The sequence below is a fragment of the Bos mutus genome, chromosome X (genome assembly GCF_027580195.1).
Source record: "Bos mutus isolate GX-2022 chromosome X, NWIPB_WYAK_1.1, whole genome shotgun sequence".
Classification (NCBI taxonomy): domain Eukaryota; kingdom Metazoa; phylum Chordata; class Mammalia; order Artiodactyla; family Bovidae; genus Bos; species Bos mutus.
This window is the reverse complement of record NC_091646.1, coordinates 93660994-93687565: the sequence shown is the minus strand read 5'-3', so window position 1 is coordinate 93687565 and position 26572 is coordinate 93660994.

Here is a 26572-nt window from a genome sequence, read left to right as displayed (position 1 = left end):
TCCCCGTCCTACTCCTCCGCCATCTTGGCTCCTCCCCCACAAAGCCACATTTGAGTTCTTAAAATGGTTGTTAGTTTCTTAGAGAATATGTATTATTTCAGTTTAGCTCATTTTAAGTGTCACAGTTCAATTTCTTTATTTTCAGGGAATTTAAAGAATACTTCCTTTATATAATTAATGATTTATTAGGTATGACAATCAGAACAGAGCTCCTTTAAATTCAGTTTTCATGATCTAATATATTAATATCTCCCAGATGAAATAAAGGGCTTTGGAGGTGTGATTTTGCAGGTGGCTCAGTGGGAAAGGACCCACCTGCCAATGCAGGAGAGGCAGGAGATGGAGGTTCCATCCCTGGGTGGGGAAGATCCCCTGGAGGAGGGCATGACAACCCACTCCAGTATTCTTGCCTGAAAAATCCTATGGACAGAGGAGCCTGGCGGGCTACAGTCTATGGGGTTGCAAAGAGTCAAACACAACTGAGCAACTAAGCACACACAGATGAAAGAAAACATTACGCACATAATAAGAGGTGAAGACATTTCTGAATTAGAGCCACATAGACGTATAAGCAGAGAGAAACAGAGCTTATAGCTTCAGTTCTACAACTATGCCATGAGTTAAGGATAGACACAGAAACCAAAGAACTCAACAGTCCAGATAACAAAATGCTGTTTTTCCTCCTAAAGGGTATGAAATTCTTAATTGATATGAGCTCAATAACAGGTAAATCACAAAAGAAAAAGACTGAAAAACCATATAAACGTATGTTTGTCTCATGCATCAGAGATGAGATCTCTATAAACCATCAATCCATGTAGAGAGATCTCTAAATGACCTGACCCTAAAACGAAATTCCTATCTGTTCCTGCCAACAGTGGAGAATAACCTATGGGGCTATAACATATCTGAAGTAAAACAAAGACTTAGTTAGTAGATTACTAAATTAAAACTAGAGAAACAGAGTCAAAAACATTGCTTTGGTGCTTTGGGTTTACCTAGACCACCAAGAAAAGACATGTCTGGGCTTAAATTCTGCACAAGGTACACATTGTCTATCTTTGAATTTGATCTGCTCTAGTAGATATCAATGTATTAGACATTTTAATTTGACCTCTAAGATAACTGAAAGATAATTTTTTTTCTTTTGGAGGGTTTAGTTTAATTCATTTTTAAAAACTTATTTTTATGCAATTTTTAAAGTCTATATTCTGTGTGCAGTTATTACAAAATATTGGCTGTAATCCCCTTGTTGTATAATACATCTTTGTAGGCTATCTTATACCCACTAGTTTGCACCTCTCACTTCTCTACCCCAAAATTGCCCATCTCCTCACTAGTAACAAGTAGTTTGTTCTCTATATCCATGATTCTACTGCTTTTGTGTAATATTCATTATTGTAATTTTTAGATACCACATGTAAGTGATGTCATATAGTATTTTGTCTTTCTCTGTCTGACTTATTTCAATTAGCAAAATGCCTTCCAAATCCATCTATGTTGCTGCACATGGCAAAGTTTTGTTCTTTTTTATGGTTGAGTAGTATTCCATTGTGTGTGTGTGTGTGTGTGTGTATCACATCTTCTTTATCCATTCATCTATAGATGGATACTTATATTGATTCTCTATCTTGACAATTATAAATAATGCTTCACTTGAACACTGAGGTGCATGCATCTTTTCTAATCAGTGTTTTTGTTTTTCTTGGCTATATATCCAGAGTGGAATTGCTGGGTAGTTTTATTTTTAGTTTTTTTTTCCTTTTTTTTGGAAGCTCCACACTGTTTTCCACAGTGGCTACACCCATTTAATTTCCCACCAACAGTATATGAGGATTCCTTTTTCCCATCCTCATCAATATATGTTATTTGTGCTCTTTCTGATGATAGGCATACTGCAAAAGTAAGACAATATCTCATTGCGGTTTTTCATTTCCTGTTTAGAAAAATGTCTATTCATTTCTTTCACTCATTTCTAAATCAAGTTGTTTTTGGATGTTGAGTTGTATGAGTTATTTATATAGGTTGTGTATTAATCCCTTATTAGTCATATCATTTGCAAATTTTTTCTCGAATTCAGTAGATTGTCTTTCATTTTGTCAGTGTCTTCCTTTGGTATGAAAAAACTTGTTTATTGCCTTTACTTTAGGAGACAGATCCAAAAAAATATTCCTGTGATTTATGTTACAGTGTTTTGCCTCTGTTTTCATCTAGGAGTTTTTTGGTATTCCATTTACGTTTATGTCTTTAATTAATTTTGAGTTTGTTTTTGTATATAGTGTTAGAGAATGTTCTAATTGCATTCTTTTACAGTTTTCTCAGCACCACTTATTGAAGAGACTGTTTTTTCTCCATTGTATATTTGTGCCTCCTTTGTTATAGATGAATTGACCATAGTGGGTTTATTTCTGGGCACTGTATCCTGTTCCATTGGTGTATGTGTCTGATTTTATGCCAGTACCATACTGTTTTGATTACTGTAGCTTTGTAATACAGTGGGAAGTCAGGGAGCATGATTCCTATAGCCCTGTTCTTTCACAAGACTATTTTGGCTATTCGGGATCTTTTGTGTTTCCATACACATTTTAAACTCCTTTTTCTAGTTATGAGAAAAATGACATTTGTAATTTGATAGGGATTGCATTAAATCTCTAGATTGCCTTGGGTAGTATGGTCATTTTAACAATATTAACTCCTCCAAGCCAAGAACATGGTATATTTTTCCAACTGTTTGTGTCATCTTCAATATATTGCATTAGTATCTTTTAGTTTACAGAGTATAGGCCTTTGACCTCCTTAGGTAGGTTTGTTTATTCATAGGTATTTCATTCTATTTAATGCGATGGTGAATGGAATTATTTCCTTAATTTCTTTTTCTGATATTTTGTTAGTGTGAAGAAATGCAGTCAATTTCTTTATATTAAATTTATCTTAAAGATAATTTTTCAGTTCAGTTCAGTTGCTCAGTCATGTCTGACTCTTTGAGACCCCATGAACTGCATGCAGCACGCCATGCCTCCCTGTCCATCACCAACTCTCGGAGTTCACTCAAACTCACGTCCATCGAGTCAGTGATGCCATCCAGCCATCTCATCCTCTGTTGTCCCCTTCTCCTCCTGCCCCCAATCCCTCCCAGCATCAGAGTCTTTTACAGTGAGTCAGCTCTTCACATGAGGTGGCCAAACTATTGGAGTTTCAGCTTCACTTTCAGTCCTTCCAATGAATACCCAGGACTGGTCTCCTTTAGAATGGACTGGTTGGATCTCCTTGCAGTCCAAGGGACTCTCAAGAGTCTTCTCCAACACCACAGTTCAAAAGCATCAATTCTTCGGTGCTCAGCTTTCTTCACAGTCGAACTCTCACATCCATACATGACCACTGGAAAACCCATAGCCTTGACTAGACAGACCTTTGTTGGCAAAATAATGTCTCTGCTTTTGATTATGCTGTCTAGGTTGGTCATACCTTTCCTTCCAAGGAATAAGTGTCTTTTAATTTCATGGCTGCAATCACCATCTGCAGTGATTTTGGAGCTTTAAAAATAAAGTCTGCCACTGTTTCCACTGTTTCCCCGTCTATTTCCCATGAAGTGATGGGACCAGATGCCATGATCTTTGTTTTCTGAATGTTGAGCTTTAAGCCAACTTTTTCACTCTCCTCTTTCACTTTCATCAAGAGGCTTTTTAGTTCCCCTTCACTTTCTGCCATAAGGGTGATGTCATCTGCATATCTGAGGTTATTGATATTTCTCCCAGCAATCTTGATTCCAGTTTGTGCTTCTTCCAGCCCAGCGTTTCTCATGATGTACTCTGCATAGAAGTTAGATAAGCAGGGTGACAATATACAGCCTTGACGTACTCCTTTCCTATTTGGAACCAGTCTATTCTTCCATGTCAAGCTTCCTGACCTGCATATAGGTTGCTCAAGAGGCAGGTCAGGTGGTCTGGTATTCCCATTTCTTTCAGAATTTTCCACAGTTTATTGTGATCCACACAGTCAAAGGCTTTGGCATAGTCAATAAAGCAGAAATAGATGTTTTTCTGGAACTCTCTTGCTTTTTTGATGATCCAGCGGGTGTTGGCAATTTGATCTCTGGTTCCTTTGCCTTTTCTAAAACCAGCTTGAACATCTGGAAGTTCACGGTTCACATATTGCTGAAGCCTGACTTGGAGAATTTTGAGCATTACTTTACCAGTGTGAGAGATGAGTGTAATTGTGCGGTAGTTTGAGCATTCTTTTGCACTGCCTTTCTTTGGAATTGGAATGAAAACTGACCTTTTCCAGTCCTGTGGCCACTGCTGAGTTTTCCAAATTTGCTGGCATATTGAGTGCAGCACTTTCACAGCATCATCTTTCAGGATTTGAAGTAGCTCAACTGGAATTCCATCACCTCCACTAGCTTTGTTCGTAGTGATGCTTTCTAAGGCCCACTTGACTTTACATTCCAGGATGTCTGGCCCTAGGTGAGTGATCACACCATCGTGAATATCTTGGTCATGAAGATCTTTTTTATACAGTTCTTCTGTGTATTCTTGTCACTTCTTCTTAATATCTTCTGCTTCTGTTAGGTCCATACCATTTCTGTCCTTTATCGAGCCCATCTTTGCATGAAATGTTCCCTTGGTATCTCTAATTTTCTTGAAGACATCTCTAGTCTTTCCCATTCTGTTGTTTTCCTCTATTTCTTTGCATTGATTGCTGAGGAAGACTTTTTTTTATCTCTCCTTGCCATTCTTTGGAACTCTGCATTCAGATGCTTATATCTTTCCTTTTCTTCTTTGCTTTTCACTTCTCTTCTTTTCACAGCTATTTGTAAGGCCTCCCCAGACAGCCATTTTGCTTTTTTGCATTTCTTTTCCATGGGGATGGTCTTGATCCCTGTCTCCTGTACAATGTCATGAACCTCCCTCCATAGTTCATCAGGCACTCTATCTATCAGATCTAGTCCCTTAAATCTATTTCTCACTTCCACTGTATAATCATGAGGGATTTGATTTAGGTCATACCTGAATGGTCTAGTGGTTTTCCCTACTGTCTTCAATTTAAGTCTGAATTTGATAATAAGGAGTTCATGATCTGAGCCACAGTCAGCTGCTGGTCTTGTTTTTGCTGACTGTATAGAGCTTCTCCATCTTTGGCTGCAAAGAGTATAATCAGTCTGATTTCGGTGTTGACCATCTGGTGACGTCCATGTGTAAAATCTTCTCTTGTGTTGTTGGAAGACCGTGTTTGCTATGACCAGTGCGTTCTGTTGGCAAAACTCTATTAGCCTTTGCCCTACTTAATTCTGTATTCCAAAGTTAAATTTGCCTGTTACCCCAGGTGTTTCTTGACTTCCTACTTTTGCATTCCAGTCCCCTATAATGAAAAGGATATCTTTTTTGGGTGTTAGTTCTAAAAGGCCTTGGAGGTCTTCATAGAACCATTCAACCTCAGCTTCTTCAGCATTACTGGTTGGGGCATAGACTTGGATTACTGTGATATTGAGTGGTTTGCCTTGGAAATGAACAGAGATATTTCTGTTGTTTTTGAGATTGTATCCAAGTACTGCATTTTGGACTCTTTTGTTGACCATGATGGCTACTCCATTTCTTCTAAGGGATTCCTGCCCACAGTAGTAGATATAATGGTCATCTGAGTTAAATTCACCCATTCCAGTCCATTTTAGTTCGCTGATTCCTAGAATGTTGACATTCATTCTTGCCATCTCCTGTTTGACCACTTCCAATTTGCCTTGATTCATGGACCTAACATTCCAGGTTCCCATGCAATATTGCTCTTTACAGCATCAGACCTTGCTTCTATCAGCAGTCACATCCACAACTGGGTATTGTTTTTGCTTGGCTCCATCCCTTCATTCTTTCTGGAGTTATTTCTCCACTGATCTCCAGTAGCATATTGGGCACCTACCGACCTGGGGAGTTCATCTTTCAGTATCCTATCACTTTGCCTTTTCATACTGTTCATAGGGTTCTCAAGGCAAGAATACTGAAGTGGTTTGCCATTCCCTTCTCCAGTGGACCACATTCTGTCACACCTCTCCACCTTGACCCGCCCCATCTTGGGTGGCCCCACACGGCATGGCTTCGTTTCATTGTGTTAGACAAGGCTGTGGTCCATGTGATTAGATTGACTAGTTTTCTGTGATTATAGTTTGTGTGTCTGCCCTCTGATGCCCTCTCACAAGACCTACCGTCTTACTTGGGTTTCTCTTACCCTGGACGTGGGGTATCTCTTCACGGCTGCTCCAGCAAAGCACAGCCACTGCTCCTTACCTTGGATGAGGGGTATCTCCTCACAGCCACCCACCCTGACCTTCAATGTGGAGTAGCTCCTCTCAGCCCTCCTGCGCCTGAGATTTTTAGAACAAAATAAATCATGTAAATGCAGATGTGAAATGAACACATGTTGAAAGATTTTACTTGAGTCATGAGAGAACCAGAAGATGTTAAAACCATTAAAAAAAAAGCAAAGTGAATACAAAGAAGAGATACAAGAATATTGTTCGGTAGTATTGAAATGTGCTAGAGGTCAGAGCCACAGGCCCTAGGGTGAAGACTGTGTCCCACAGGGTTGAATCACAGGCCAAGGACTTCAAGCCATAAAGGATTATTTTCAGGCCTTGAAACCTCAGGTAACTTCCTGGCTAGATTTTGCTTTTGCTTGGGCTAGTGACTCTCCTTGTTCTCTCTTGTGAAATGAGAATATCCATAACTATGCCTGTCCCACTACAATATTTTGAGAGTAGATAACTTATTTTCTAGTTTCACAAGTCTGTAAATGGAGAAGAATTTTGCTTGAGGATCTCACTCATACCTGATCAAGATGATGAGATTTTACACTTTGAGTTTGTTCTGAAATAGTTTGAGACTTTTGGGATTGAAGAGTTCAGTGAATGTATTTTGCATGTGTGTGTGGGGGGGACATGAACCTCTAGGGGCCAGAGTGTGGACTTAGGTAGGCTGGATAGTGATTCCAAAATATATCCAGGTTCTAGTCCATAAACCTGTGAATATTACCTTATATGACAAAAGAGTTTTTTTTCCTGCAAATATGATTAAGTGGAAGATTTTGAGTGGAGGAGAATATCCTAGATTTTATGCATGGACCCTTAGTGTAATTGCAAGTGTTCTTATAAGAGAAAGGTTGAGGGAGAGTTTTGACATAGAATAAGGCATGGTGACTACTGAAGCAAGATGCTATACTATTAGCTTTGAAGATGGTAGAATGGACCATAGACAAGGAATGTACCTCTAGGAGCTGGAAAAGGCAAAGAAACAAATTCTCTAGAACCTCTGGAGGGAGTGTGGCTCTGCCAGTGCCCAAGTTTAGCCCAGTAACAATAATTTCAAACCTGTTGACCTCTAGACTGTAAGACAATGATTGTGTGCATGTGTTTTAAGCCACGAAGATTATGATAAATTGTTTCAGAAGCCATAGGTAACTAAAACTTCTCTCAGACTACTTTTACTTGAATCCATGTCTCAGCATCTGCTTCTAAGGGAACCCAAACTAAGATGCTCGGTGAGGATAAAGGATGTAGCAGCCAGTTGATTGATTGTTCCCCACCACCTTCCTGACATATGATGCATATGATTATGTTTTGAGATTGGGTAAAGCCGTGCAAATTAAACGACGCTTACTTCTTGGAAGGAAAGTTATGACCTACCTAGACAGCATATTCAAAAGCAGAGACATTACTTTGCCAGCAAAGGTCCGTCTAGTCAAGGCTATGGTTTTTCCAGTGGTCATGTATGGATGTGAGAGTTGGACTGTGAAGAAAGCTGAGTGCCGAAAAATAGGTGCTTTTGAACTGTGGTGCTGGAGAAGACTCTTGAGAGTCCCTTGGACTGCAAGGAGATCCAACCAGTCCATCCTAAAGGAGACCAGTCCTGGGTGTTCATTGGAAGGACTGAAAGTGAAGCTGAAACTCCAATACTTTGGCCACCTCATGCGAATTGCTGACTCATTGGAAAAGACTCTGATGCTGGGAGGGATTGGGGGCAGGAGGAGAAGGGGACGACAGAGGATGAGATGGCTGGGTGGCATTGCCGACTCGATGCACATGAGTTTGGGTGAACTCTGGGAGTTGGTGATGGACAGGGAGGCCTGGCGTGCTGCAGTTCATGGGGTCGCAAAGAGTCGGACACGACTGAGCGGCTGAACTGAACTGAAAGCCTTGCAAGACTGTGTAAGATGAAACAGAAGAAATAGGTCTCTTATTATCATTTAAATTTTGTCAGAGATGAAGCTCGCTGGGAGACTTTTACTCTGGAATAACTGGCACTAGAGTAGCCCTTCTGCCAAAAACAGTAACAGAACTGGGCAGAATATGTGAGCTGACTGTTTTTGAGCATTGTACAACATGCAGCAGAAGGTTGTGATTCCAGAGACAAAGGAAGCACTGCTGCTGCTGCTAAGTCGTATCAGTCGTGTCTGACTCTGTGCGACCCCATAGACGGCAGCCCACCAGGCTCCCCCATCCCTGGGATTCTCCAGGCAAGAACACTGGAGTGGGTTGCCATTTCCTTCTCCAATGCAGGAAAGGGAAAAGTGAAAGTGAAGTCGCTCAGTCGTGTCCAACTCCTAGCGACCCCATGGACTGCAACGCATCAGGCTCCTCCATCCATGGGATTTTCTAGGCAAGAGTACTGGAGTGGGGTGCCATTGCCTTCTCCTAAAGGAGGCACACAGGTAGCTAAATCATCACTCCAGTTGTCTGCCTGGGGAAAACATTCCAATGGCACAGTAAGCTGGATTCTAGGCAACACACAATGGTACTGCTGGGCTGATGAGGTAGAAATCAAGTTTCAGTAAAGCTAAAGCAGCTGGAGTTTGCAAGACAAGGCATCAGAGAAGAGGGAGCTATGTAAAGGAAGATCTTCAAAAGTTCATTTGGAGGTTTCCCAAGAGTCTTTGCCTGAGGACTGAGCTGTATAGTCATAGGGAAAGACTACTGAGACTGACCAGAGGGTACAGGGTTAAGAGAGGAACAGAGATACTACCAGTTGACCCATGCTGGGGAATGTTGCAGATACAGGAAACAAGTAATGAGTCCTTGATAATACCTCCCTAATATGTTGGGTATCCAGCTGAAACATCAGAAGCTTTAGGAGTAAAGATTATGTTCCATTGTAAGGCCTACAGTAGATTCATTCTTCAACAATCCTAAAACCCAACAAGAGATAGAATTTTGAGGTTGATTCCTCAAAATTAACTTGGGCTTTTTGCATACTTTAATACTCAGCATAAGATCCAAGGTATCAAACTACCTGTTAAACCATCGACACTCTACAGAACCCAGCGTTCCTAAAAGATCTAAACAGAACAAACATCAACTCTTCAGAACCCAGCATTCCTCAATATTTTTAATATACAGTAAAAATCTTCAGCATGGAGAAAACAGGAAAATAGGACCTGTCAATAGTCAAGAAAAAGTCAATAGAGAAAAGCCCCAAGATGGCCAGTTGTTGGATTTTATAGACAAAGACTTTAAAGCAATTATTCTATAGTCAAAGAACTAAAGACAAATGTTCAGTGAATGAAGGAAATATGGTCTTAATGAATGAACAGATTAGAAATTTTAACAGACAATGGAAAAGTGTAAATACCGAATGAAAATTTAGAACTTACAATCAGCAAAACAAAACACATAAAAGATGGGCTCAACATCACCTTGAAGAAAGAATCAGTGAATGTGAAGACAAATTAGTAGGAATTATCTAATCTGAATTGATGCTTTTGAACTATGGTGTTGGAGAAGGCTCTTGAGAGTTCCTTGGACTGCAAGGAGATCCAACCAGTCCATCCTAAAGGAAATCAGTCCTGAATATTCATTGGAAAGACTGATGCTGAAACTGAAGCTCCAATACTTTGGCCACCTGATGCGAAGAGCTGACTCATTGGAAAAAGACCCTGATGCTGGGAAAGATTGAAGGCAGAGGAGAAGGGGACGACAGAGGATGAGGTGGTTGAATGGGATCACGAACTCAATGGACTTGAGTTTGAGCAAGCTCCAGGAGTTGGTGATGGACAGGGAAGCCTGTTGTGCTGCAGTCCATGGGGTCACAAAGAGTCGGACATGACTGAGCAACTGAACTGAAGTGATCTAATCTGAAAAACAGAATTAAGCATTTATCCTTTAAAATAAATAAATTTAAATTAAAACAGAAAGGTATTATATTGGCTTCTCCTGTATTAGTCTTTGGACTTAAATTAATAACTTTACTGCCACTTTAAGCTGGACTCATGTGTTTTGTTTTGTTTTGTTTTGTTTTAATTTCCCAGAACCTCAAAGGACCATTGCAGAAAAACAGAAAAAGAGGCCTGCTATGATAATATAAATGAATACTCATCTTGGGGAAATAATCTTCCAAAACTTTCACTTACTCCAACATAGTACAAGTACTAAGAAGAGTTCACTCATTATCTACTGTTCAGCTGAGCAGCCACATCCTGTTACAGTTTACCTTCTAAAAGTCATACGTACACAGGGCAGGTTCATGGTTAGAAACATGAACTGTGTTGCTGGAATGCCTGGATTTAACTTCTGGATGTACCACTTACGAATTGGGTAACTGTGGGCAAAGTTCTTAGTTTCCTTATCTGTATTATGGGGATAATAGCTCATACCTCATAAGTTTTGGAAACTATAGGAAATGATATGTATAAAGCATTTGGAATAGTACCTGGCAGATATGTGTTGGCTGTTATCATTAGATACATTTTCCCCCAGGTCCTTTAATAATACGAGTTTGGGGGAATAGAATACTCAATGAATAAATCATCTTGAAAACATTGATTTAAAAAGTAACTCATGTCAGTGTGCTTTAAAGGCTAAAACAGCTCTTACCTTTCCCCTGCTGATTCTTTTTTTTTTAAAGTAGAGATATGCCTGCTTCTTTGGAATAGCTGTCCACCACAGATAAATATTACTTTGTGCTACTGGGTGTGTTCAGTGTGTAAATAGATCGTGGGAATACAAGAGGCTAGTTTTTCAAGTTTCTGCTCCTTGCACTCCATGAGGGTCAGGTAGTCCAGCATTCTACAGTTTGTGCATTTGAAAGAAAAGTAAGCCTACAAAAGTGTTCTATCCATCAGATTGAGGTAAGAATACTGTGTCTAGTGGACTTTAGTGTGACATCTTCTTTCTTGATTTTTATATTTTGTGTTTGTGAGGTGGGGTTTGGTTTCAGGAAATGAAAGACTAATCTCACCATTTGGTTAAAAGGAAAAAGACAGGAATATATAAAGAAGGGGCATTTTGGCCAATGGGCTGCTCTGTAAGTTTGATGGAATGAGGAGGGAGGTATAGGTATCTTCTTGTTATTAGCATTTAATTTAATCTACAAATTGAAGCACTGCTCTAGATCCCACTGAACATAGGAGCAATTATGTATCTATGACATAATCAATTTCATAACAGAAGTACTGTGTAATTTTGCCAAATCTATTACACCTCTAGGTATAAAGTAGTAGTCCTTTTGCTCTGAATTTCTCTTCTTTGTTAGATAAGTCAGATTTTATTTAGCACCATTGAATTGTTCTTTGCTTTCACTCCTATTCTTGATACGGTGACATATCTAGTATGGATATATATTTAGTATGATTGCTGAAGTTTGAAAGCCTTGGAATAAGTTCAATATGGATATGATGTTTTTAACACCACAGGAAGATGAGATACTGACTGTGAATATGAATATAATACACTAGAGAGATGCATCAGGTTTTAAAATATTTCTCTTTAATATGGATTGTTTTAATTAGCTAGACCATCGTCCTCATTTAAGTCAAAGCTGCATTTTGCAACATATCAGAGTATGTATTTGGAGAACAAAGGAGGTATCTATTTAAAGCATTCAAAGTCATGACTAGAAAATATTATATATGATAATAAATTTTAAATACTGCTTAAATCTTGGCCTCCTTAAAATGTCTTTCAAGCATAGACACTGAGTGTTTAAATTTTTCACTTCATAATACAGTTTGTATGTTGTTTAGATAACAGCTTAAACACAAGACTGTTATAATTTAAAGCCTATGGCTTAAGTGCATAAAGACATTCAATTGGACATCAATCAAATTCTTAAACAGATCCCTCTATCCCTGTGTGCATAAAAACATGTACCCAAATATGTATTTACATATGGGCAACTAATATCTGGGAAACAGATAAGGAAAAAGGTGAGAAGATGTCTTTTTGTTGTCAAATCATGTTTATTCTATGTACTTAGGATTTCTGAAATGCTCTACCAGTCTGTGGTAATTAGCTGTGCTGTCATTCAACTTATTCAAGTTTGACAACGTGTTCTAATAATTTAGGGAATACAATAATAAAATACTTCTTTTTACTTCTTTGTGTCCTGGAGACACATCTAGTATTTTTGTTGAAATGACTTTCTTATAATCATTTTGTATGTTAAGAGAAGGAAGTGCAACTTGAATTTGTGAAATATGCAGTTTGTTTTACCTAAGCCTTATTACTCAATGACATATGTTATGGCTATCTTGCCAGCATATGTAAACATTTAGCTATAATCCTTTCTATTTAGAATTTACTTGTAACTACGTTTTTGTATATCCCATATGTTGTTTGTGTTTGCACTCACTCTCACCCATTTACTCCCACACACATCCACATATTTTGGATGATTTCATGGAATGCTTTTTTCTTTTTACTTATTTCCGTCTGTGCTGGATCTTCGTTGCTGCACGCAGGTTTTCTCTCATTGCAGCGAGCAGGGTCTACTCTCTAGTTGTGTTGCTCAGGCTTCTCATTGTGAGGCTTGTCTTGTTGCAGAGCTCTAGAGCGTGGGCTCAGTGGTTGTAGTGCATGGGCTGAGTTGCTCCGTGGCCTGTGGGATCTTCCCTGACCAGTTATCGAACCTGTGTCCATTGCATTGGTAGGCAGATTCTTTACCACTGGACCACAAAGGAAAACCCCATCAAGGGACTTGAAATTTGCCTTGAATGTGGGTCCATTCCAGGCTACGTCTTTCTGCGGGTAGTATCATTTTCTTGACTTCTGTTTCTTTACCCTGCTTTATTCCATCTTCCTTGATGCCTAGTCCATGGAGTTCTGATTCTACTCAAGATAGCACTAGTAAAGCAGGTAGGTCCCCTTACTTCCATCACTTGTAGAGTTGGCAACTATAGTGACTGCCTTAAGTTCTTGAAGATCATCTGGAAGTCAGGCAGAGCTGTTAGAAGGACAAAATCTGATAAATATATAGTGTCCTAGGGTAGGAAGTCCACCTGATCTGTTATATCATTTGAGCAAGAACACATCTCTAAGAAATGGTTAATTAAATCTGCCTCTATTATTATACTACCCACTTTCTCTGTTTTAAAATCCCACTTTCTGTAAATTGCCCTATGACATGACATCTACGTTCATTGGTTTATTGACACTGTATTTCCAAGGGTCATTTGTGGTGCTTTTAGGAAATCTAATTATGTTCATTCATTTATCTATTGATTCCCCTATTCAGTAACTGTTTATTTAGTAACATGTAAACATGGGCACTACTATGTGCTGAAGTTACAGTAGGAAACACTGAAAGTTTGCCTTTAAGTACCTCTATTCTAGTTAGGAACGATGCCAATTTACTCAAGTAATTTATTATAAATGTAATAAGTGCTGTGAGGCATACTTATTCGAATCCTCATTCCATTTGACTCCTTTGCTTTATGTAGCATTCATTGTCACTTCCTACTTGAATTTTTTCCAATCTTAATATCTGTTATTCTATACTATCTCTTCAGCTACTTTTCTACCACTTTCCCTCTTGTTTCTTCTTCTCTTCCCTAAGTGATGGTTTCCCCCTAGGTTTAGCATTTGGGCCATAATGAATTACTTGTTTTCTTGGCCTGTGCCTTCTATTGACTCATAGTTTTAAATATCACCTCTAAGTGAATGCCTCCAAGTTATCCATTTCTAGGTTTTTCTATCTGCTGTATGTTTTCCCACTTGTACATCCAAGTCCAACTGTCACCCAGTGTTCTTCAGGATTGTAGCCAAACTCACTTTTATGTGAAACCAATTCCTCTTTCATCCATGTTTCTGTTAATGGCATTGATGGTCTCCTGGCTTCTCATGTTTGACACCTTGAAATCAGTTTTGCATTTAATTTCTCATTGACTCTCAATACCTAAACCACTACCAAGTTCTTTCATTTCTTTCATGATAATCTAGCTACTATCTATCCTTTCTCATCTCCTTTGTTTTCTCATCCTCCCCTCCCCGAGAGTCATCTTGAATTCAGAGTCTTGGTTATATTCTAGCTCCATCAGAAAATCCATCCCCAGAAAGTCCCTATCTCATAGGTATCTTCTTTTTCTAAACCTTCAGAACAAAATAATGGAAGTGATGGGAATAACAGGTTTTGGTAGCCAAAGACGCAGGGTTAAGCTCTGTTCTACCTGTCACTACCTCCTTTACACTTTTGCTGTCTGTGAGCCTGTTTCCTCATAGTTATCCTATCTTGCATAATGGTCACAAGGAACAAATAAGATCATGGAGGTGAAGTCATTTAAAACCATGAAGCACTAGGTAAATATTAAAGTAAGATTTGTTAATATAAGAGTAACTCAGGGGCGGGGACCAAGGTTCTGGGTCTTAACTATACCCAGGAAGTATAGTGTAGGGTTAAGTTTGAATCCCACTTTTGCTACTGACCAGGTGTGAAACTAAGAAAATTTAGCTTCTCTGTTCCTGTGTCCTCATCAGTAAAATAGGAGTAATAATTGTTTGCACTCAGAGAGGTGTTGTTTGATTTAAAGGATTAACAGATGTAAAATACTTACAAAACAGTGCCTGACCTATAGTAATTGCTCTATAAGTGTGAGAGGTGGTGCTGGAGGCCAGTGACATGTAGATACAAGGTGGGAGTGAGTTATTATTAATAGAACTGAGTCACCAGGTGAGGATCAGGTGTAGTAAAGATGGAAACACAGAGCCGTGGAGCAGCCACTTAAACCTGGCTGAATCCCTCATCATTGAGATCACAAATGGCCCTGTCATCATTGTCATCACAAATGGCTGTCCTTTTGTGTGAATAGATGTGCATAAGGAGATACGAACATTCTGAGTAACTATTTGGAGATAATGGTATTTCAGGCACATTTTTGTTGTTGTTAAAGAGAAAAGAATGGTAAGCAGTTAGCCCTTATAGAGTCATGAAATATGTTGATATGTCATGGAATCAAAATATCAGTATCCAATTTGCATTCCTTTTACTTATTTTTCTTCTCTAATTGCCATGGCTAGGACTTCCAAAACTATGTTGAATAGCAATGACAAGAGTGGACATCCATGTCTTATTCTTGATCTTAGAGGAAATGTTTTCAGGTTTTCCTCATTGAAAATGATGGGAATATAAATTCATAAAGCCACTATGGATTATAGTAGGAAGTTTCCTTAAAAAACTAAAAATAGAATTACTTTATGACTCAGTAATCCGACTACTAGGCTTATATCCTGAGAAAACCATAATTCAAAAAAATACATGCACCCCAATGTTCACTGCAGCACTGTTTACAATAGGCAGGGCATGCTGCTGCTAAGTCACTTCAGTCGTGTCCGACTCTGTGCGACCCCATAGACGGCAGCCCACCAGGCTCGCCGTCCCTGGGATTCTCCAGGCAAGAACACTGGAGTGGGTTGCCATTTCCTTCTCCAATGCATGAAAGTGAAAAGTGAAAGTGAAGTCGCTCAGTCATGTCCGACCCTCAGCAACCCCATGGACTGCAGCCTACCAGGCTCCTCTGTCCATGGGATTTTCCAGGCAAGAGTACTGGAGTGGGGTGCCATTGCCTGGAAGACACCTAAATGTCCATCGACAGATGAATGGATAAAAAAGGTGTGGTAGATATATTCAGTGGAATATTAGCCATAAAAAGGAACAAAATTGAGTTATTTGTAGAGATGTAAATGGATGTAGAGTCTGTCATACAGAGAGAAGTATTAATAAGTCAGAAAAGTATTGTATATTGACACGTGAAATCTAGAAAAATGGTACACAATGAACCTATTTGTAGAAAAGGAATAAAGATGTAGACATAAAGAATGGACATGGGGACATAGCGGAGGAAGGGGAGGGTGGGATGAATTGAGAGATAAGAACTAAGTTATCTAAACTACCCTGTGTAAAATAGCTAGCTAGTGGGAAGCTGCTGTATTGCACAGGGAGCTTCGCTTGGTGCTCTTTGGTGACCCAGAGGGGTGGGAGGGAGGCCTAAGAGTTAGGAGATAATATGTATACAAAGAGCTGATTCACTTGGTTATACAGGAGAAACTAATACACTGTTGTAAAGCAATTATTCTCCAATAAAACACACACACATCAGTATCCAAATGTTAAGAAACCAAACGTATCCTCTGCAGTCTAGAAATCTCTCTCCCCTGCCGCCTTCTTTTGGCCTCACTGCAAGGCATGTGGAATCTTTAGTTCCTTGTGGTTTAGTCACTAAGTCGTGTCTGACTCTTGCAAACCCCATGGACTGTACCCCACCAGGCTCCTCTGTCCACGGCATTTTCCAGGCAAGAATACTGGAGTGCATTGCCATTTCCTTCTCCAGGTGATCTTCTGAACCCAGGAATCGAACCCAGGCCTCCTGCATTGCAGGCGGATTCTTTACCGACTTAGCTACAAGGGAAGCCCAGGGGTCAAACCCTCACCCCCTGCAGTGGAAGCTGTCCAATCTTAACCACAGGACTGCTAGGGAAGTCCCTAGGAATCTCTTTCTTTAACAAGTATACGCTTCTAGCATTTCTGAGTGCAAGGGACCTTAGAAATTTCTCTCAATTTATAGGATCATTGACCAGAGTATGTATTTTTACTAACACACAGTATTCACTTTGGGTGAGGGTTTTTTTTTTTTTTTATGTTCAGATCAGATCAGTCGCTCAGTCATGTCTGACTCTTTGTGACCCCATGAATTACAGCACGCCAGGCCTCCCTGTCCATCACCAACTGATGACGTCATCAAGTTCACTGAGACATCCATCGAGTCAGTGATGCCATCCAGCTATCTCATCCTCTGTCGTCCACTTCTCCTCCTGCCCCCAATCCCTCTCAGCATCAGAGTCTTTTCCAGTGAGTCAACTCTTCGCATGAGGTGGCCAAAGTACTGGAGTTTCAGCTTTAGCATCATTCCTTCCAAAGAAATCCCAGGGCTGATCTCCTTCAGAATGGACTGGTTGGATCTCCTTGTAGTCCAAGGGACTCTCAAGAGTCTTCTCCAACACCACAGTTCAAAAGCATCAATTCTTCAGTGCTCAGCCTTCTTCACAGTCTAACTCTCACATCCATACATGACCACAGGAAAAACCATAGCCTTGACTAGACGAACCTTTGTTGGCAAAGTAATGTCTCTGCTTTTGAATATGCTATCTAGGTTAAGAAAGGATAAACGATACTTAGACTATTCCAGCAGTGGTTCTAAGTGCTTTAGATTGTTTAACTCCCTTTACTCTTCACAATAACCAAATGGGATAGGCTTCATCATCCTCATTCCATTTACATAACAATAAGCTCAGGATCATAGAGGTTGTCCATAATTAATGAAAAATTGAGCTAGGCTGCAGACCCTGGTAGTCTAGAATCAAGCACCCGTATTCTCACCCATTGAGTCCTATCATCCTAGCCTCTCTGTACTCTTATGTCTTACTTAAGAGAACAGGCTGTGGTGACTTGGGCAGCTGTTAGATGTTACTGTTTCAGTTTTCCTTGACAAGTGGTATTAAATGTTTGCTAGTTTCTCAGAATATATAAAAATAAGGTTTATACTAGGTATTCCAATATCTGTTCAAGAAGAGTCTGATTTTTCTCACCTGTGATTCTGTATATGAGCCTCACAGTTCTCCAATAGTGATGCCCTCTTTCCTAGACAGCATATTATACTGTGAATTGGCAGGTACTTTGCACTGTGCTTCATTGTTGCCCCTGCCATGGGGATGCTCTCTTGTGTGCCTGTTAGTTTCCATCTTTGTTGTCTGTTAGTTTGCATCTTTGTTTTTGCCAACAGAAGTTTAAGCTCAGTTTTTAGAGTTGCCACTTTTTGTTTCTTTGTTTAATAACTTCTTGTCCATTTAATTGTTCTCTCACCTAATTAAAAATTATTTTCTCTAAGTCTTACCAGCTACAAAAATAATTTGTTAGACTTTTGCTTCATTTTCTGCTTCACTGAATAAAAATATTAAAATCTGACTTACCTTCTCTGAGCCCCTTAATAACCTTATTCATTTCCAAGTAGGTACAGTACCATTTGTAACTCTTGTTAACGTTTAATTTAGCAATTTCCAGTCCTTGTAACAGTTGACTTATCCAGGCTAATTTGATTTAATCTTTCTAACCAAATGCCAGGAACACTCTGTTCCTACATTATGAACACATCCAGTTCATTTAAGGATTTCTGGTTCATGTAAATAGATTTTGGTGACATTTTCATTTTTGGTGTTGTGCAGTCAGAAAATATTTCCAAGAGTCAGGACTTGAAGGAAAATTAAGATAATGAAAAAAAAAAAAACTCTAAGATATATTTCATTAGCAAGCAAAATCCTTAAAAACAAACAATATAATGTAAAAAAATCACTTGACATTGACATGTAACATAAGAATGAAAGTGGTAAAGTGTGAGTTGCTCAGTCGTGTCCAATTCTTTACAACCCCTTGGACCATCAGTCTCCTCTGTACATGGAATTCTCCAGGCATGAAAACTGGAGTCAGTAGCCATTCCCTTCTCCAGGGGATCTTCCTGACCCAGGGATTGAACCCTGGTCTCCTGCATTGCAGGCAGATTCTTAACCATCTGAGCTACCAGGGAAGCAGAAATTATAGTAGAGATAGGGTGTGGGAAGATTTCTGTATGTGTAGGGAAATCATATTTGGAATCTAGCCATTAAATAATGATGTTCCAAGGTTCAAAAATAGACTTTAAAAACATGTTTTTATCTGGATTACAAAAGCTAAGTTCAGCAACAGCCCACTTGGTAAACACAGACCAAGAGATCATATGAAATATATTTCTCTAATTCAAGTATCAGAATATAGACAAATCCATTGATATATCCTCCCAAGACCTGTGTATAGAGATCAATAGAGTTTAGTCTCCTAGTGTGAAACTATATTAACATTAGCATATGATTTAAAAATTTGAACTTAATTTCATTTAAATCAAATGATATAATATCAAACAGGGATTTTCTAAGTAGTAAGGGTCTATTTTAGAATGGGAAAGACTAGAGATCGCTTCAAGAAAATTAGAGATACTAAGGGAACATTTCATGCAAAGATGGGCTCAATAAAGGACAGAAATGGTAGGGACATAACAGAGGCAGAAGATATTAAGAAGAGGTGGCAAGAATAAACAGATGAGCTATACAAAAAAGATCTTCACGACCCAGATAATCACGATGGTAGATGGTGATAATCACTCACTTAGAGCCAGACATCCTGGAATGTGAAGTCAAGTGGGCCTTAGGAAACATCACTATGAACAAAACTAGTGGAGGTGATGAAATTCCAGTTGAGCTATTTCAAATCCTAAAAGATGATGTCATGAAAGTGCTGCACTCAGTATGCCAGCAAATTTGGAAAACTCAGCAATGGCCACAGGACTGGAAAAGGTCAGTTTTTATTCCAATCCCAAAGAAAGGCAAAGCCAAAGAATGTTCAAACTATCCCACAATTGCAGTCATCTCACACGCTGGCAAAGTATTGCTGAAAATTCTCCAAGCCAGGCTTCAACAGCACATGAACCGTGAACTTCCAAATGTTCAAGCTGGATTTAGAAAAGGCAGAGGAACTAGATCAAACTGAAACTAACACAACATTGTAAATCAACTATACATCAATAAAAATTAATTTAAAAAATAATAAATCTAGTGATGTGATATCAAGGATAAATTTTTAAAAGTAGTTAAGTACCTGATACAAAACAGGCAGTTTTCCCCAACTTTCCACAAATAATGGTGTATTCCATGATGTCTGTGCCTGTATAATTTTCAAGTTGCATGTTTTGGGTAGAACTGGAAGTGTATTAAAACACATTTTGTGACAATGAATTACTGTCCTCTAACTGAGAGACCAGCTCAGGAAAAATAATTCCAGGGAGTTCAGTCAGTAACATGTTAAAAAAAAAAAAAAAAAGATTGGAATGTTCTCTTTGTAGTAGCCATGGTACAGAAGGAAGAATTTAACCTGCTTCAAACCATTCACAGTTGTCTTCTAATTTTGTTGTTACTATGTTTGAGCTCTAAACACAGCAAGGTTATTTCTAACACACAACAAAATCAAATACCTATTGATTTTCTTTCAAGTGAACTCCTGTTTGTCTCATTGTTCTTGTGAGTAATAGCTATATGTTTAGCTTTATACTTAAGCACAGTAGGATATAACTACATATTAGCAGCAGTCAGATCTACAGAGTAGATTCCTGAACATTGAAGATAAAATCCACTGGTAATATTTGTCTGATTATCTTGGGGCTTCCCTGGTGGCTCAGATGGTAAAGAATCTGCCTGCAATGCAGGAGACCTGGGTTTGATCCCTGGGTTGGGAAAATCCCCTGAGGAGGGCTTTGCAACCCACTTTAGTATTCTTGGGGCTTCCCTGGTAGCTCAGAGGTTAAAGCATCTGCCTGGAATGCGGGAGACCTGGGTTCGATCCCTGGGTCGGGAAGATCCCCTGGAGAAGGAAAATGGCAACCCACTCCAGTACTCTTGCCTGGAGAATCCCATGGAGGGAGGAGCCTGGTAGGCTACAGTTCATGGGGTCACAAAGAGTCGGACACGGCTAAGCAACTTCACTTTCACTTTCCAGTATTCTTGCCTGGAGAATCCCCATGGACAGAGGAGTCTGGGAGGCTATAGTCCAAGGGGTCGCAGAGAGTCGGACATGACTGAGTGACTAAGCACAGTACACACACACACATTGGGATAACTGTTGAACCCGGGTCAGCAAATATAAAATGTGGGTGCAATACTGCCACCAATAATAATAGTAACTATTCATCTTCTCTGTGGATTTCCTATGAACTAAGCCCTATTCATATGCTTTCCATGTAACCAAGATCATGTCTTCATTCAACCATATCTTCAAGATCCCAAGTGTGACACATTTCAGAGCTTGGATTTGAACCAGAGTCCCTGTTCTATGCAAGTTACCCTGGTCAAGTTAAGTAACTTCTAAAGGCATTTCCCTGGTATATTTTTTTTTTCTGTGCTGACTCAATTTTTACCTTTCTCCCTGTTTCACAGGCTCACCCAATCTGTGCTGGTCTTTATCTGTAAAGTTGTCCCTGATCTGGCCCTGATGCCAATGTCTCGGGACTTACATACTCTCTGTGACCTTCTATCAAGGTGTGTGTGAAGGAGGGAAACCTATGTTTGTCATTATTCAAGGTTCTTAGGTCAGCTGGCCCCTCAGCACTTTGAGTTCCCACAGACAGTGCTAATTTCCTCTCTCCCAGCTGAGCTGTTCAGACCATGCTTGTAGGAGCCCATGTAGCAGCAGGCCCTTCCTTGCTTCATTTTCCTCTACTCTCTCCATACTCTGACCACTGCTGCAGCTTTCACATCCTTTCTCACTCAGGAGAGGCTGCCTCAGTGTTGTATCTTACATTCCTCTCTCCACTGTCTCGTAATAGATTTCAGTGTTCAGATCTCCAAGCTTTGTTCTTGGCAGAGAGAACAGCTAGTTTGAGGTACATTAGAAGAAAAAGAAAACATTGAGGATCGCCTCCCAGTATTCTTTCCCAACTATATGTGATAAAGACCCAGTTTCTTTGTTTTGAATTTTCCAAGCCACCTTGAACTCTTAATACTTTTGTAAAATTCCCTGTACAGTGAAGTGAGTCCACTGATGATATGCTCCTTTCTCATGTCAATGTCAGAGTCCCATGAAAGTTCTTGAATGCTCTGAATTCTGTACACATCTTGCCTGTTACAAGTTTACTGAACAGCACTATTATGTCCATGAACCACATTCAGAGCAACATTACTGTAGAGATCATTTTTCATGGGAAAAAAAAGGTACAAAGAATCTGCTTTTCCCTCAGTCTGTTTCTTGTTTTGCAGGTGTGCCTGCGTATCCATCTTTGTATGTTCCTTTGGTATACAAATGTGGACCCTCCAAAAGCCAGTGGGCTGGGCATTGGTATAATGTTGACCAAGACAAAAATATACATGGTGGTGGTGGTTTAGTCACCAAGTCATGTCTGACTCTTGCAATTCCATGGACTGTAGAACACCAGGCTCCTCTGTCCATTGGATTTTCCAGGCAAGAATACTGGAGTGGGTAGCCATTCCCTTCTCCAGGGGATTGAACCTGGGTCTCCTGCATTGCAGGCAAAATTTTTTACCTTCTGAGCTACCAGGGAATCCCATATATGTGTGCATATGTATATATATTTCATTCTATGGTACAGTGTAATCATGGACAGAGGAAGATTGCTTTAATTTGAATCTTAGCTCCAGCACTTTTGAGCTCTGTGGCACAGGACAAGTTAATCTCCCTCTTTCTAATTTTCCATATCTGTAATATGAAAATAGTAAAAATAACTCAAAGGGTTAATGTTAAGATTGAATGAGTTAATATGTATAAATCAGCACCCCAGAGTAAGGTCTGATATTTGGATATGAATTCTATGTGTTTGGGCTTCCCACCTGGAGCTAGTGATAAAGAACCGCCTGCCAATGCAGGAGACATGAGATGTAGATTCCATCCCTGGGATGGGGAGATCCCCTGGAGAAGGGAATGGCAACCCACTCCAGTGTTCTTGCCTGGAGAATCCCATGGGTGAGGAGCCTGGCGGGCTACAGTCCATGAATTTGCACAGTTGCACCCAGTTCAGACATGACTGAAGCAACTTAGCAGGCATGCATGCATGCTGTGTGTTTACTGTCATTATTACCATGAACCATTAGGAAAAGGCGTTAAGGCAAATATGATTGATAATGGAGCTGAAGATAGTCTATCCAATAGAAAATATAATACAACATGGATAATAGATCAGGCATGGATAATTATGACTTGGTTAATGTGAAGTATGTCATGATTTCAAGAGTGTGACATGGACTGTGCTAGACATTTTGCATTAACAGTTACTTTTTATGCCCCTAGTACCCCTATGTGATGGGTACTGTTATTATTTCTACTTTACAAAAGAAGAAATTGAAGTTCAGAGAGGTTAAGTAGTTTAGTGTCTGTAACACAGTCAGTAGTACAGCTGGAATTTGTACTCAGAGCTTCCTGAATCAGAAACCTGGAGTCCTTGCAATTCTCTACTTGAGCTGTCTATTGAAAAACTATGTGAAGTTTTAAAAATGCATTTAAAATTCACCTATAAACTCAAATTCTTCAATTTGATTTTTTTAAAAAGCCTCATTGAGACAATTCACCTCCCATAGAATCCACCCATTTGGAATATAAAATGCAGTGTTTTATAGTATATTGAGAGGTTAAACACCATCACCACAATTTAGTGGCAGAACATTTTCATCTTGGTGGTAGGCCTGACAATAGAGTCCCTTGGGTCTTTACTTCAGGGCCAGAGACCCTGTAAGATTTCTTGAAGTGAAACTTTGAAAGTGTGAAAGTGTTAGTCACTCAGTTGTCTGATTCTTTGTGACCCCATGGGCTGTAGCCGGCCAGGCTCCTCTGTCTGTGGGATTTCCCAGGCAAGAATGGTTTGAGAATGTTTTCTAAGTCACACAACTTTCATTTTCTTTTGTTTTCAATTTATTATTTTTGGCTGTGCTGGGACTCTGTTGCTGTGTGCAGACTTCCTCTAGGTGTGGAGAGCCAGTGTGACTCTAGTTTTGCGGTGAGGTGGGCTTATCACTGTAGTGACTTCTGTTGCGGAGCACAGGCTAAGTAGCTGTGGGGCATGGGATTAGTTCATGTGGAATCTTCCCAGACCAGGGATCAAATCCATGTCCCCTACATTGGCAGGTGGATTCTTAACCACTGGACCACCAAAGAAATCCTCATTTTCTTCTTTAAAAGCATAGAAACGCAGCTCAGATAGTATTAAGGAACTCGACCACTGTGTTCTCAAACTTCAGGGTGCACAAACACCACTGAGGGCTCTTGCTAAAATTCACATTCAAATTTAGTAGGTTTGGGGTGAGATCAGGCCTACTTTCATCAACTTGGCTATAGGAATACTAACATTGGAGCCCAGTTAAGTGAAATGCTATCTTTCCTGTAATTCCATTCTTCTCATTCGTAGTTATGTGTTACCAAAACCTCCCCCCAAAATGACTGTTCTCAATCATTATTATATTTTGATTTTTTTTCAGTAAAATATTTGTAGACATTTTTCTTTCTTGTTATATAAATAGCTACAATATAACCATGATTTTTCCTCTTGTAACAGAAAGCCTAACATATTTATTGGCTGGCCCTCAGTAGAAGAAGTTTGCCAGCCCCGAGTGTAGAGCATCTGGCTTTCCCAGTGGCACACAATTGGTAAGGAATCCACCAGTAAGGCAGGAGACGTGGGTTCAATCCCTGGGTTGGGAAGATCCCCTGGAGAAAGGAATGGCAACCTACTCCAGTATTCTTGCCTGAGAAATCCCATGGACAGAGGAGCCTGGTGGGCTACGTTCATGGGATCACAAAGAGTCAGACACAACTGAGCTCACATGTACAGTATAGAGCATGGTGTAAGACCACCTCTAAGTTGCATGAATCTTGTTCATCTTACTCCCCAGTTGCTTGCTGTGTTTGTCAGACTTGGCATTAGTAATCAGACTGATAGGAATCCAAACTAAGTCAGAGGGGCAACAAACTGGCCATATTTATGGGTAACCAACCCCCCTCTACCCAGGAGGAGCTGTCTGAGCTCATGAGAATCAGCTTCAGATTTTGTTTAAAAATAGATCTTCCTGGGTTGCAGGATACTTGCTCGAGTAGCCTAGGTAGGTTTCCACAAAGGACCTAGTCTTCTCAGCTAGGTCATGTCAATAAGATTTTGGAAGCAGAATTTCCTAGCAGTAATTTGTTATCCATACAGAGAGCTTGGTTAATCAGGTTTGGATGACAGGTGAACTTATGGGTAGAATATTGTTTCCTCTTACGCCAACTTTAAAGCTGCTTTACCCTGAAGGAGTCCCTGGTGGCTCAGAGCTTAAAGCGTCTGCCTGGAATGCAGGAGACCTGGGTTCAATCCCTGGGTCAGGAAGATCCCCTGGAGAAGGAAAATGGCAACCCACTCCAGTACTCTTGCCTGGAGAATCCCATGGAGGGAGGAGCCTGGTAGGCTATAGTTCATGGGGTCACAAAGAGTCAGACACGACTGAGCGACTTCACTTCACTTTACCCTGAAGGATCTATGGTATACTCATACTAGAACACAGATGACTTTTCAAAACTCTCCAGGCTTCAAGTTGTCTCCTACAACATAACTTATTGTAGAGCTTCCCCCCAGATGTCTATCTTGTACTCTTCTTTCCTGTGGTCTTGGTCAATGACAATTTTAGGTCTCCTAGCTGATGGCTGATTTTCAGGCTGTCTCTTTTTTCTTTTTGGATGCAAGAACTTATCCAACAATCAACAGTTGCTGCAAATAATCCTTGTTCCCACAAGACCCCTAACTGTGATCATATTTTAGTATGCTCTGAGTTGGGGGGGGACAAGTACAAAGTATGACCTTGAAGGAATTAGATTACCGCCCCCCCAAATAATTGCAAGGTTTACTGATCTATATTATTAGAAACTAGGATATGGCCAAGGAATATGTGATATAACACTGGATTGAGTTCAATGTACTGATAAGGTACATTTGCTAGAGTTTCTGGGTTTAGTGTGGTACCCAATGGAGATCATGCAACTGGAGTTGTTTGTAACAGTTTACTTGATTGATTGATTGAAATCTGAACATAATAAAGTGAAAGTGAAGTTGCTCAGTCGTGTCCCACTCTTTACGACCCCAGGGACTCTAGCCTGCCAGGTTCCTCCATCCATGGGATTTTCCAGGCAAGAATACTGGAGTGGGTTGCTGTTTCATTCTCCTGGGGATCTTCCCGACCCAGGGATCAAACCCCAGTCTCCCACACTGCAGGCAGACTCTTTTCTGTCTCAGCCACCAGGGAAGCCTCCCTGGACATGATAGTGGCCTCCATTGATTTTTGAGTGATATGCTTGACTCCCAGTTCATTAGACTCAACTGTATCTTTTGCTGTGTTGATTATCCTCTGCCCCTAGTTTCTTTCATCAGTGCATTTCTTTCTTTGTGTCTTCTTTAAAAATTACTGATCTTCATGATCTTGTCTCTGCCTCTTCTCTTCCTGTGTATTCTCAATTCCATGATTTCAGCCACCATGTAGGTATCAGTAATTCTCATTTAAATGCCTCTTGTATAGACTTCTCTGATAAACTCTATTCATACCAAATGCCCTTCTGAACAGGTCTTTGTTTTTGATATTTGCCTCCTAAGCACCTGGACCCCAACATCTTCAGATTTTAAATAACTTTTTTTCTCTTACCCTTTTTTGTTTTGTATCCTCTATCTCTGTTAGTAATATTACCATCAACATTCCTAGGCTTTACCCCAGTCCTATTGAATT